The 14,346-nt window shown below is 43.4% G+C and overlaps 1 non-coding gene across 1 annotated transcript; it reads right to left on the reverse strand.

Moving 5' to 3' along the window:
* Positions 1 to 10,774: 10,774 nt before the first annotated feature.
* Positions 10,775 to 10,878, reverse strand: LOC116972626. Its single transcript, XR_004411834.1, has one exon. It is a non-coding gene; the product is annotated as a U6 spliceosomal RNA (small nuclear RNA).
* Positions 10,879 to 14,346: the final 3,468 nt, after the last annotated feature.

Below are 14,346 nucleotides of genomic sequence, written 5' to 3' on the forward strand. Positions count from 1 at the left end.
GAAACACATTCTGTAAATGGGCTGGATGGTTTGGAGTTTGTAAAATGTGTGCAGGATAGTTTTTTGCAGCAATACATAGAGGTACCTACTAGAGGAGGGGCAGTGCTGGACCTCCTGTTAGGAAATGAGACGGGACAGGTGGCGGAGGTATGCGTTGGGGAGCACTTCGGGTCCAGTGATCACAATACCATTAGTTTCAATATAATTATGGAGAAGGTCAGAACTGGACCTAGGGTTGAGATTTTTGATTGGAGAAAGGCTAACTTTGATGAGATGCGAGATGATTTAAAAGGAGTGGACTGGGACATTTTGTTTTATGGGAAAGATGTAGAAGAGAAATGGTGGACATTTAAAGGGGAAATTTTAAGAGTACAGAATCTTTATGTTCCTGTTCGGTTGAAAGGAAACAGTAAAAATTGGAAAGAGCCCTGGTTTTCAAGGGAAATTGGACATCGTTCGGAAAAAGAGGGAGATCTACAATAATTATAGGCAGCATGAAGTAAATGAGGTGCTTGTGGAGTATAAGGAATGTAAAAAGAATCTTAAGAAAGAAATTAGAAAAGCTAAAAGAAGATATGAGGTTGCTTTGGCAAGTAAGGTGAAAGTAAATCCAAAGGGTTTCTACAGCTATATTAATAGCAAAAGGATAACGAGGCATAAAATTGGTCCATTGGAGAAACAGAGTGGGCAGCTATCTGCAGAGCCAAAAGAGATGGGGGAGATATTGAACAATTTCTTTTCTTCGGTATTCACCAAGGAGAAGGATATTGAATTATGTGAGGTAAGGGAAACGAGTAGAGTAGTTATGGATACTATGAGTTTCAAAGTAAAAGAAGTACTGACACTTTTGAAAAATATAAAAGTGGATAAGTCTCCAGGTCCTGACAGGATATTCCCTAGGACATTGAGGGAAGTTAGTGTAGAAATAGCCGGGGCTATGACAGAAATATTTCAAATGTCATTAGAAACGGGAATAGTCCCCGAGGATTGGCGTACTGCGCATGTTGTTCCATTGTTTAAAAAGGGTTCTAAGAGTAAACCTAGCAATTATAGACCTGTTAGTTTGACTTCAGTGGTGGGCAAATTAATGGAAAAGATACTTAAAGATAATATATATAAGCATCTGGATAAACAGGGTCTGATTAGGAACAGTCAACATGGATTTGTGCCTGGAAGGTCATGTTTGACTAATCTTCTTGAATTTTTTGAAGAGGTTACTAGGGAAATTGACGAGGGTAAAGCAGTGGATGTTGTCTATATGGACTTTAGTAAGGCCTTTGACAAGGTTCCTCATGGAAGGTTGGTTAAGAAGGTTAAACTGTTGGGTATAAATGCAGGAATAGCAAGATGGATTCAGCAGTGGCTGAATGGGAGAAGCCAGAGGGTAATGGTGGATGGCTGTTTGTCGGGTTGGAGGCAGGTGACTAGTGGGGTGCCTCAGGGATCTGTGTTGGGTCCTTTGTTGTTTGTCATGTACATCAATGATCGGGATGAAGGGGTGGTAAATTGGATTAGTAAGTATGCAGATGATACCAAGATAGGGGGTGTTGTGGATAATGAAGAGGATTTCCAAAGTCTACAGAGTGATTTAGGCCATTTGGAAAAATGGGCTGAAAGATGGCAGATGGAGTTTAATGCTGATAAATGTGAGGTGTTACACCTTGGCAGGGCAAATCAAAATAGGACGTACATGATAAATGGTAGGGAATTGAAGAATACAGTTGAACAGAGGGATCTGGGAATAACCGTGCATAGTTCCTTGAAGGTGGAATCTCATATAGATAGGGTGGTAAAGAAAGCTTTTGGTATGCTAGCCTTTATAAATCAGAGCATTGAGTATAGAAGCTGGGATGTAATGTTAAAATTGTACAAGGCATTGGTGAGACCAAATCTGGAGTATGGTGTACAATTTTGGTCGCCCAATTATAGGAAGGATGTCAACAAAATAGAGAGAGTACAGAGGAGATTTACTAGAATGTTGCCTGGGTTTCAACAACTAAGTTACAGAGATAGGTTGAATAAGTTAGGTCTTTATTCTCTGGAGCGCAGAAGGTTAAGGGGGGACTTGATAGAGGTCTTTAAAATGATGAGAGGGATAGACAGAGTTGATGTGATCAAGCTTTTCCCTTTGAGAATAGGGAAGATTCAAACAAGAGGACATGACTTCAGAATGAAGGGACAGAAGTTTAGGGGTAACATGAGGGGGAACTTCTTTACTCAGAGAGTGGTAGCGGTGTGGAATGAGCTTCCAGTGGAAGTGGTGGCGGCAGGTTCGTTGGTATCATTTAAGAATAAATTGGATAGGCATATGGATGAGAAGGGAATGGAGGGTTATGGTATGAGTGCAGGCAGGTGGGACTAAGGGAAAAAAATTGTTCGGCACGGACTTGTAGGGCCAAGATGGCCTGTTTCCGTGCTGTAATTGTTATATGTTATATGTTGTTATAGTGCAAAGGAACCTTCATTGGAGCTCTTGGATCTTGTACAAGGGAGCTCCTTTGGTAACAAACTCTAGCCACCCCTCCCAACATTTGAAGCACAACTTGTGAGAGCCTTGTTAGAGCTGGTTTGGTCCTGTTAATGGATCCCAACGCATTGGTTGGCTTCCAACTGCCCTGGGTCTCCTGGTTCATCAGCCCAGTTATACACACACTCGGGCAATATTTTCCCTTGGTTTCACATGGAGGATTTCTATTGGAAAAGTAAATGACCTCATCCCCACACAGACATTTACCAGAGCGGAAATGAACACACTTGTCCCCATCACCCATAGCCTCTCAATGTCAATAGTGAAGAAAATCACCAGGGAGGTTCCCAGCTCAAGGAGAAATGTATGTTTATCTGTAGTACAGAATCCCCCACATGAACCAATGGAAATGTGAAGCCATGATTAACAAATTATAAATCTGATTACTTAAGGTCATGGTGGGAAAACATTGTGCAATGCCTATCTGCAGTGGGAGTGGAGGAATGACTGGAAACTTTTAGTAGGAGGCATGAGATTAACAATTTGGATGAGATTATAGTTGGCATGACATGTACGTTTGCAGAGGGCACCAAATTGGTGGCATAGTGGACAGTGAAGAAAACAATCTAAGGTTACAACAGTATAGGGTCTGAAGAAGGGTCTCGACCTGAAAAGCCACCAATTCCTTCTCTCCAGAGATGCTGTCTGTCCCGCTGAGTTACTTTAGTTTTTTGTCTTCTTGTTTGAATCTTCCCTATTCTCAAAGGGAAAAGCTTGATCACGTCAACTCTGTCTATCCCTCTCATCATTTTAAAGACCTCTATAAAATGATGAGAGGGATAGACAGAGTTGACGTGATCAAGCTTTTCCCTTTGAGAATAGGGAAGATTCAAACAACAGGACATGACTTCAGAATTAAGGGACAGAAGTTTAGGGGTAACATGAGGGGGAACTTCTTTACTCAGAGAGTGGTAGCGGTGTGGAATGAGCTTCCAGTGGAAGTGGTGGCGGCAGGTTCGTTGGTATCATTTAAAAATAAATTGGATAGGCATATGGATGAGAAGGGAATGGAGGGTTATGGTATGAGTGCAGGCAGGTGGGACTAAGGGAAAAAAGTTGTTCGGCACGGACTTGTAGGGCCGAGATGGCCTGTTTCCGTGCTGTAATTGTTATATGGTTATATGGTTATATGGTCTCTATCTTCAGAATATATAGGGATCCACTGGGAGTGGGAAAGGGGATTTAAATCAGACAAATACGAAGTGATGTGTTTTTGGAAGTTAGACCAGGGCAGAACACACTCAGAGTGGCATCTGATCAGGTAGTTAATAATCAGGGCATAGAGGGATATAGACTTAGTAGGCATATAGGTAAGTGGTATGAGTAGAAAAACTAAGTGGGTAAGTGGTATACTTAAGTAGTATTAGTATAAAAACTAAGTGCTGGAGGAACAGTGGGCTGCAGAGGGAAATGGACAGACAGCATTTTGGATTGGGGCCCTTCTTCAGACTGTTACAAAGTTCTGTTCTGTGGCATTCAGTTACAAAGTTCAGTTGCAAAGGTTAGTTTGCATTTAGCGAGTCTGAAGAAAGGTCCCAACCTGAAATGTTGTCTGTCCATTTCCCTCCACTGATGTTTCTTGACCTGCTGAATTTGTCTGACACTGTTTTTGGTACAAGATCCCACACCTGCCATCTCTCTGGGATTAATAATAATAATGGATGGGATTTATATAGCGCCTTTCTAATACTCAAGGCGCTTTACATCGCATTATTCATTCACTCCTCAGTCACACTCGGTGGTGGTAAGCTACTTCTGTAGCCACAGCTGCCCTGGGGCAGACTGACGGAAGCGTGGCTGCCAATCTGCGCCTACGGCCCCTCCGACCACCACCAATCACTCACACACATTCACACACATTCACACACAGGCAAAGGTGGGTGAAGTGTCTTGCCCAATGACAAAACGACAGTATGCACTCCAAGCGGGATTCAAACCGGCTACCTTCCGGTTGCCAGCCGAACACTTAGCCCATTGCGCCATGATTAGACATGGTGGGCAACATAGATGCAGTGGACCTAATGAAAGGCCTGTTTCTAAACTGTACAACACTATGACAATGAGAGGCTCTCTCACTACACTATCTTGACAGCCTCTCTTTATTGACAATGATTATCAAAGGTTCTTTTAATCTATTTATTTGCAGGACATGGGGATTGGCAGCAACTGGCAACCCTAATTACCCAACCAGTAGACGTTGAGCCTTCTCAGACAATTAATGGTACTGTGTATATTGATGCTTGTACTATCAAGCTTGTGTTAGTGAAGCTGCACATGGAGTATTGTGCTCCGTTTTGGTCCACCTGTTATAGGCAAAATGCCATTACGACAGGGGTTGGACAGGCTAGATGCAGGAAGATTGTTCCCGATGTTGGGGAAGTCCAGAACAAGGGGTCACAGTTTAAGGATGAGGGGGAAGTCTTTTAGGACCGAGTGGTGAATCTCTGGAATTCTCTGCCACAGAAGGTAGTTGAGGCCAGTTCATTGGCTATATTTAAGAGGGAGTTAGATGTGGCCCTTGTGGCTAAAGGGATCAGGGGGTATGGAGAGAAGGCAGGTACAGGATACTGAGTTGGATGATCAGCCATGATCATATTGAATGGCAGTGCAGGCTCGAAGGGCCGAATGGCCTACTCCTGCACCTAATTTCTATGTTTCTGTTTCTATAATTGATTTACTTCTTATATCTTTACTTTATTGTGTTGTTACGTTTAATGCTGCAACAAGTAAGAATGTCATTGCTTTTGTCCTAACACATATGACAATTAAACACTCGGAGATTTGCGAAGATGTTGCCAGGAGTACAGGGACAGAGTTATAGGGAGAGTTTGGTCAGGTTAGAAACATATTCCTGGGGTGTAGGAGACTGACGGGTGTTAGAGAGGCAGAAACCCGTGTTCGATCCTGACTGCGGGTGCTGTCTTTATGGAGTTTGTACATTCTCCCCGTGACCTGCGTGGGTTTTCTCCGGCGTGCTCTGGATTCCTCCCAGATGTTAAACAACGTCTGGGTCTGACAATATCTGCAGTTCTTACCCAGTTATCCGGCCATATAGTCATAGAATCATACAGCATGGAAACACGGGTTCTTCACTTGTTCTTGCCAAACTAGTGTCCCATCTAAGCTAATCATGTTTGCCTGCATTTGACCCATATTCCTCTAAACCTTTTTAGTTTAGTTTAGAGATACAGCGTGGAAACAGGTCCTTCAGCCTACCGAGTCTACGCCGACCAGTGATCCCCGTACACTAGCACTATCCTTTACACACTAGTGACAATTTACAATCTTACCTAGCCAATTAACCTATAAACCTGCATATCTTTGGACAATAGATATAAAATACTGGTGTAACTCAGCAGGACAGGCAGCATCTCTGGATAGAAGGAACGGGTGACGTTTCGGGTCGACACCATTCTTCGTGTTGCCTTTCTCTTGCTGTGGTAATCTCACAGCTTTTAATTTCAATTGTTCATGTTCTCACTCTAATTGCCTCATCAACTAGTTAGGTTTATCAACTGTGTGTTCCCTTGGCAACTCTGGCCTCCTGGTGGAAATATATCTTTAGACCAAGTCTTTCCTTCCCTCCATGAAGCATTAACTCTGTTTCTCTTTCCACGGATGCTGCCTGAGACGTCTGGGTGTTTCCAGCATTTTCTGCTTGTATCCCTCAGCATATGCTGTAATTGACAGTGGTCAATGTCCATGTTTAATCCCCTGTTTAATTGGTAATCAAGGCATGCCAGTGTCCTTAGTTCTGAGCTTTGTCCCTCTATTGGTCTTGTTGCATGGATCTACAGACCTTGCTGCTTTATATGAAAGAGTTTGTGATTATTATACTTTAAAGCTGTATTAAACAATGGGGAGACAGGAATGGGTGTTATCGTGTCTGATTTCTCCTACATTGCATCACAGAACACAAAAGCAAAATAAAATACAGACTTGCCAAGAACCCTGTTTACATGGAACGGGCCCAGGATCGCAATCTGAAGTTGTTCTCCTTTCCTTTCGTGTGAGTCACCGACGGCCACTAAATAGCCTCAGAGCCTAAACAACACAGTCAGAAAACACTAAGCGTTTCTGTTTCCAGTTACCAAGCAATGAATCCTGATGGCGGGAGGCAAAATACACTGCACCCCCACCACCCATCCACCATCCACCCAACCCCCACCAATAGACCCCCTCTGATCAGGTAGAATTCCCTCCAGCCCAGAATGCACGCTAGATTAAAATGCAAAAGGTTTCAGTTAAAACAGTTGCTTGCTGCGTGCGGTGTGGATATTTCGCTGGGGTCAGTCTAGGCAGTGAATTGCTGCACAGGCTGAGCAAAATGTTCATGAACACACTTAAAGGAACTGCTCATGGGCCTGCTTACGTCTTGTAACTAACTATCACCTTTGACCTTCCACTAAGAATAGACCGGGGAGTCCTTTTATTTTTAAACACTGATCAAGAATATTTTCCTCCTTGGCATTTTGCTTTGGTTGTCCTCAGCGCCTCTTGCCGGGGGATTTTCAAATTGCCCCCTTATCCCCCCCAACCCCCCCCCACCGCCTTTACTTCATCTTCGTGCCATTGGCCGGGACCTCAGCTGCCCAGCATGCTGTTTGCTTTGGTGATTCGTGACCTGGAAGATCAAGACAGCAAATAACCTCTTTTGATCAGTGACCCAAAGGGGTTTCGTTTTGTAAAACTGCGACCACTGGCTGAAAGAGTTACCACTTCCTTCCCTTTGTGCTCTCTGCCCCTTCCACAACGCAGCTTGGTGCAAGGTTTGTGAGAGCTCTTTGAAGAGTTGTTTGAGCAGAGTGCCGCCCAGTGAATGGTGTGGCATCTCCGCCACGGAGACCTCAGATTTGATTATCTGTGTGCTGAGTCGATTCACCTTCAACAGCAATTATATGTGTGTGTGTGTAATTCAATTCAGTGTCTAAAAATCCACCTTCATTTATACTGTGAGCCAACAATAACAACAGCAATAGACAGACGGAGAAAAATGATGGGTGACGTTTCAGGTCAGGTCCCTTCCTGAGACCGACTGACCTGCCTTTGTATGTAACCTGTATGCTTGTGAAATTGCCTAAGACATACAAATGTAGTTGTGCAAAATGTAACAACAAATGCTTCACAATTTAATGGAAATTGTGACTTAAAGTTCAGTTGAACAAGTGTTTTAAAAGAGGAGAGAGGTGAAGAGGAGAAAGTGAGGATTAAGAAGGGATTCCAGAGTTCAGGCCCAGGCCCAGAGTTCAGGCCCAGGCAGCTGATGGCATGGAGACTCAATGGAAACAAGGGATGATCGAGAAGCCAGAATTAGGCAAGGTTGGGCACACTTGGTCTTGGTTCTTGGTTTCTTGGTCCTCCAAAATATTCCCAATGGAATTTAAACTGGAGGTGGTGAAGGGAGGGCTTAAGCCAGAAAGGGAAGAAAGAGCTACTTTAAATTTAGTTGCATCTGGTTGGGTAACTATAGTTGGGTGGAGATTATTCCATGCTTTAATTGTGCGGGGGAAGAACGAATTGCTGTACACATCTGTCTTTGTAGCTGGGATCACAAATTGGATCGAATGCCCTCGTCTGCTCCTAATTGGTTTGGGTTTGGTGTAGGTCTTGTAGTCTATGTCCAGCTGACCATTTAACATTTTGTAAAAACAGGTCAAACGGTGAGCTTCACGTCTGTCTTGGAGAGGGTTCCACCCCAGAGAATTCAGAAGTTTGGTGACACTCGCTTCTCTCTCATAGGTGTTAGTAACAAATCGAGCTGCCTGTCTTTGGACACGTTCGATGGAAGAAATGTTTTTATTTGTGTATGGGTCCCATGCTGCAACTGCGTAGTCCAAATGAGGTCTAACGAGGGTGAAGTGTAGCTTCTCCTTGACAGAAGTTGAACAATGATGAGCATGGATGAGCAAAGGTGAAGGACCTATCTCCATGCTGTGCAGCTCTATCATTCTATGACATTAACTGGAGGTGTGCAGAACTCCCAAAGGGTTGTAGGAGGTTATGAGACGGGGTAGGGTGATGGGAAGATGTGTCATCATGGAGGAATATGAAAAGAAGGATAGGAATTTTAAAATTGAGGCATAGCTTAAACCTGGGCTGAGTCTGGAAAGTGATGGGTGAATGAATGAATGGGGTGTTGTGAGTCAGGAGATGGGCAGCCAATAAATAGGTCAATTGAATCCTTCCAGATGGATAAGGAAGACCAGTTTGAAAGAATAAATGGTCCCTGATGAAGCTGTTCAGAGTTAGCAGGAAGCATCTCCTGAAACTTTGTCAGTGCCGTGGGTGGCTGCTATTTGTACACATTGTGTATTCAAGCAAAGCATCTCACTATGCTCAGTCACATGTGACAATGAAGTATTCCAATTCCTATTCCTACCCTGACAGTTTGGCTCTTGTGTCTGTGGCTAACTAGTCAGATTCTGTGGAGCACAATGTAAACAATAGCTTTTTTATATTGCCATACTGACTGTGCTCCGAACTACACACGGCTTTAGAGAGGAAACGCATACAGTGTTAGGAAGGAAATACAACAATGTAGATTAGAAATAGCATAATAGAATAATAATACAAGCTGTTTTAACAGGGAGCTTGTGGGATCACCATGGCTAACTGTTCTTTAACATACATGATGTAACAATAAAATTATATGCTAATTCTTCCAAACCTCTGATATGAACGTTTTGATAATAAGCTGTCCCATCACGAGATTCAAGAGCTTCAAGACTGTTTATTTGTCATATGCATTGGATATAAACTGGAATATGTCTGAAGAAGGGTTTCGGCCCGAAACGTCGCCTATTTCCTTCGCTCCATAGATGCTGCTGCACCCGCTGAGTTTCCCCAGCAATTTTGTGTACCTTCGATATTCCAGCATCTGCAGTTCCCTTTTGAACACATAAGGAAAGACTTACTTGCTCCATCCTTACAGGCACATTAGAAGTATCAATGATGACTAAATGTATAATAAATTATCAGTTGGTACAACAACAAACATGCTGGAGAAACTCAGCAGGTGCAGCAGCATCTATGGAGCGAAGGAAATAGGCAACGTTTCGGGCCGAAACCCTTCTTCAGACTGATTGGGGGGTGGGGGGGTGGGGGGAGAAGAAAGGAAAAAGGAGGAGGAGGAGCCCGAGGGCTGAGGGAGAGATAGGAAGGGGAAGAGACAGCAAGGGCTAACAAAATTGGGAGAATTTAATGTTCATGCCCCCAGGATGCAGACTCCCCAAGCGGAATATGGTCCGCATTAACCAACCTGACCTCCCGGTGGCTCAGCACTTCAACTCCCTCTCCCATTCCGTATCCGCCCTCTCTGTCCTGGGTCTCCTCCATGGCCAGAGCGAGCAACACCGGAAATTGGAGGAACAGAACCTCATATTCCGCTTGGGGAACTTGGTTCGGTACTGAGGTACAGTTGTGGTTAAGGCTATGCAGAATGGTTCTCAGGTGCCTGTACCTTTTTCCTGAATCTAGCAGTGAAAAGAGAGAGTGGACAGGATGGTGTTGGTCTGCCTTTATGAGTCAACGCTACTTGAGGCAGTGCGTCCTAAAGATCCCTTCAACGGTGGAGAGGTCGACCCCCGTGATGCACTGGGCAATGTCCACAACTTCCTGCAGCTTCCTTCAAGCTTGACCCATATCACCTACGACAAACTTTCACTGCAGCCAGTGGATGAGCAGTGGGTTGATTTATTGTTGTCAGTATTGTTTGAGGGAGGAATATTGACTGCGGCAAAAATAAACTTGTTAAGGAAACATTTAAAATGGTAATTAACATTTAAAGGGTCAATTAGCAAAGTTCATGAAAAATGAGAGAAAAGGAACAGGTGACATTTTGATCCAAGTCTGAAGAAGGGTCTCGACCCGAAACGTCACCTATTCCTTTTCTCCAGAGACGCTGTCTGGCCCGCTGAGTTACTCCAGCTTTTTGTGTCCATCTTCATAAGAAATAAATGCAGAGCATTGAACACAATCAGCATATGTCTTCCCTTACATTATTTGTGCAATCAAGCCAATATATATTTCTGCAAAAACAGCAATGCCATGGATCATGCCACACTCCCTGAAGTGTTGAGAAGCTGTTACACAGTGTCCTGTGGCAGTAGGAGCCTAGACTGTGATCCTTCCCCACAAAGCCTTTGGAGAAGCTCCACTGAGCACCAGTGTGTCCCTCAGCATATACAGTACTGCAAGCTGTAATGTGCTAATCAGCAGCCTTTGGTTGCAGAAATCTTGTTAGACTGGAAAAATATGGAAAGCTTCACGAATAAGCATTTCAGCCTTGCACAGGGACCATGTGAATCTTCTCTGTATCATTCTAATTTTACTATACTGTATGTGCTAAAACATTAAAAAATAGGTGCTTTTGAGATATGACTACCCAGTTGTTATCAGGCAATTGAATCATCCTACCACAACCAGAGAGTAATGATGCTGAACGACTATCTACCTCGTCGGTGACCCTCGGACTGTCCTTGATCGGACTTTGCTGATTTTACCTCGCACTAAATGTTATTCCTTTATCATGTATCTATACACTGTAAATGGCTCGATTGGAATCATGTTTTGTTTTTCTGCTGACTGGTTAGCACGCAACAAAAGCTCTTCATGTGACAATAAACTAAACTGAAACTGAACTGAAACTGAGACGAGGTATGCCAAATGCGGGCAAATGGGACTAATTTGGGGACTAATTTGGGCAGAACCAAAGGGCCAGTTTGCGTGGTGTATGACTCTATAGAAACAAAATTCTGAAGTAACTCAGTGGGTCAGGCAACATCTCTGGAGAAAAAGGATGGGTCACATTTTGGGTCGGGACCCTTTTTAAGACCGAAACGTCACCCATCCTTTTTCTCCAGGGGTGATGCCTAACCCACTAGGTTACTCCAGTAATTTGTGTCTATGTTCAGTATGAACCAGCATCTGGTTCCTGTCTACACACTGTATGACTGCTGTGCCAAAAATGGCGATGCCTGCATGTGTAATATATGCAAAATGAATTTCACTGTGCAGTTGCATATGTGAATAATAAAGCACTATTGAACTAGTGACCGATTGAATATGGCAACGTATCTAGATTCGTAGATACACGAGACCGTAGATGCTAGATTCTTGAGCAAAACACTAAAGGAAACACTGGAGGAACTCAGTGGGTCAGGCGGCATCTGTGAAAGGAATGGACAGATCACATTTTGGGTCGAGACTCTTCTTCAATCTAGATTTGTACTGCAAATTCCTATGGCATTACTATAACCTGTTAGTCACTATCATCAATAAAGTGCCTTAGTAAACTATTGGTGCCAGGTGGAGGCATAGCATGGAACACACCCACTGAGCTTGTTTCCAGTAATTACTGATGGACGATATAAATGTGCAGAATTCAAATTACAGGATATCTAATTAAGTCCAAGGAGTTGCAACTAACAGGTTGTTAGCCAAAGGGGCCGTCTAAAACTTTCAGGTCTACAGATGCAGAACAATAGAGGTAATTACACTGATCATGGTGATTAACGAGAAATGTTCGAATCTCGTCACTTGAAAGCCACTGTTTCAAATTATAGCTAGAACAGCACGGAGAGAGTGTAGGAAGGAACTGCAGATGCTGGTTTACACCGAAGATAGGGGCAAAATGTTGGAGTAACTTAGCAGGGACAGGCAGCAACTCTAGAGAGAAGGAATTATGTTTTAGATCGATACCCTTCTTCAGACTGAACCATTTAAAGCAGATACCTCAAAGAATTGGAGGGTTACCAGCAATGCCATCTCCTCCAAATTCCTCCAAATTTACTGGCTAAAGTCAGTGCCCTCTCCAAGGCCAACATCCAGTCACTGAAGTCTTAATTATACTTATTTGGCAAAATTGGGCCGGTTTCATCACTCACTTTACTAGAATGTTGCCTGGGTTTCAGCAACTAAGTTACAGAGAAAGGTTGAACAAGTTAGGGCTTTATTCTTTGGAGCGCAGAAGGTTAAGGGGGGGCTTGATAGAGGTCTTTAAAATGATGAGAGGGATAGACAGAGTTGACGTGGATAAGCTTTTCCCACTGAGAGTAGGGAAGATTCAAACAAGGGGACATGACTTGAGAATTAAGGGACAGAAGTTTAGGGGTAACATGAGGGGGAACTTCTTTACTCAGAGAGTGGTGGCTGTGTGGAATGAGCTTCCAGTGAAGGTGGTGGAGGCAGGTTCGTTTTTATCATTTAAAAATAAATTGGATAGTTATATGGACGGGAAAGGAATGGAGGGTTATGGTCTGAGCGCAGGTATATGGGACTAGGGGAGAATACGTGTTCGGCACGGACTAGAAGGGTCGAGATGGCCTGTTTCCGTGCTGTAATTGTTATATGGTTATATGGTTATATGCCTGACACCAGACTCCTGAAACCGACAAAATCTCCATCCCAACATTACCAGGCAAAGGGTGGAAAAGATTTCAGGATGTTCTCAAGGCCTCAAAGGTAACATCTCGGCACTTATCCCATGAAAATCCCTCAACCACTCAAAATAGCGAAGAAGCTTGGGGAACCTGTGGTACAATAGAAGTGGACAAACCCCTCCCCCCCCCCCTGCATGTGAGAGTCTTGAACCATTTCCTCTCTCTACCTGGTATTCTCTTGTCATGGAGCTTGGAGCAGAATACCTGTTACGGGGGTCTGGGGCTGAGCATGTGGTCGGAGAGCAACATCTCATAAATCCTCTCCCATCTGTTCCATGTTGACCTCCTGCCCCATCTGTGGAATTGTCTTTAGACCCTAGCTTTGACCTTAGCAATCACCACGGGACCCACAAAACTGGTGTGGAAGAAAATCGTCCTCGATCCTGAGAAGAAGAAGAAAAATGTGTAAACCAGCCGACCAAACTCATCACAAAAGTAGTAACATTTCTTATTTTTCCACAAGGAGTGTGAAGTGAAGGACTATCTGTGGCCATCCATAGGTCTCTATTTACACACCTCTTTTATATCATCAGGTTCCCAAGTTTCTTAGGTTATACTATTTATAAATAAATTCTCATTTTTCTACACTCTAGTTTCATGAAAGGCTCTTCATGAGATTTACTGCTACCTTCTAAGTGTTCCTGCTTGACAGATCCAACTGTAGGTGCTGTTTCCAAATCAGAACAGATATTACACATTTTCATTCTTTGACCTAAATCGTTCCTGTTCCGAAAGTATTCCATCGGGGATTGAGGTTATAGGTCGTAAACATGCTAATAAAGTCCTCCACAAGTTAACAGGTTTCCAGAGTTCCTGCCCATCTACTTTTACCTAGAGAATAAATGCTCTTCAGCAAATATGCCATTTTGTTTTTCTAAGAAAATAAACTTCATTCACCATTTTAAATATATATATTTTTCTAAAAGATAAACTTTGTTCGGAATTTTTGAAATATACAAACCAAAAACTGTGCAAAATCTCTTCATACATTGACAGTGTCTATACATTCAATAGTGTCACGCTCAGTGGCGTTCCCACCTATCTTTAAACAAAACACCCTCACCATACATGTGCCCCCATGAGATGATATCCCTTCCCTTGTTTCAAGAGTGGCTCCACCGGACTCTGCTCCTCAATAACCAACAACAGAAGGATCTTAGACTGTGATCCTTCTTCACAGAGCCTAGGCGTTGGCTGCATCCAGCGACAGTGCATCTCTCAGCATGTTGAAGTTGACATTTAGTTTATTGTCATGTGTACCAAGGTACAGTGAAAAGCTAGATGCAAAATGTTGGAGTAACTTTGCGGGTCGGGGAGCATCTCTGGAGAAACGGAACAGGTAACATTTCGACCCAAGTCTGAAGAAGGGTCTCGACTCGA

The sequence above is a fragment of the Amblyraja radiata genome, chromosome 4 (assembly GCF_010909765.2).
Source record: "Amblyraja radiata isolate CabotCenter1 chromosome 4, sAmbRad1.1.pri, whole genome shotgun sequence".
In the NCBI taxonomy this organism is placed as follows: domain Eukaryota; kingdom Metazoa; phylum Chordata; class Chondrichthyes; order Rajiformes; family Rajidae; genus Amblyraja; species Amblyraja radiata.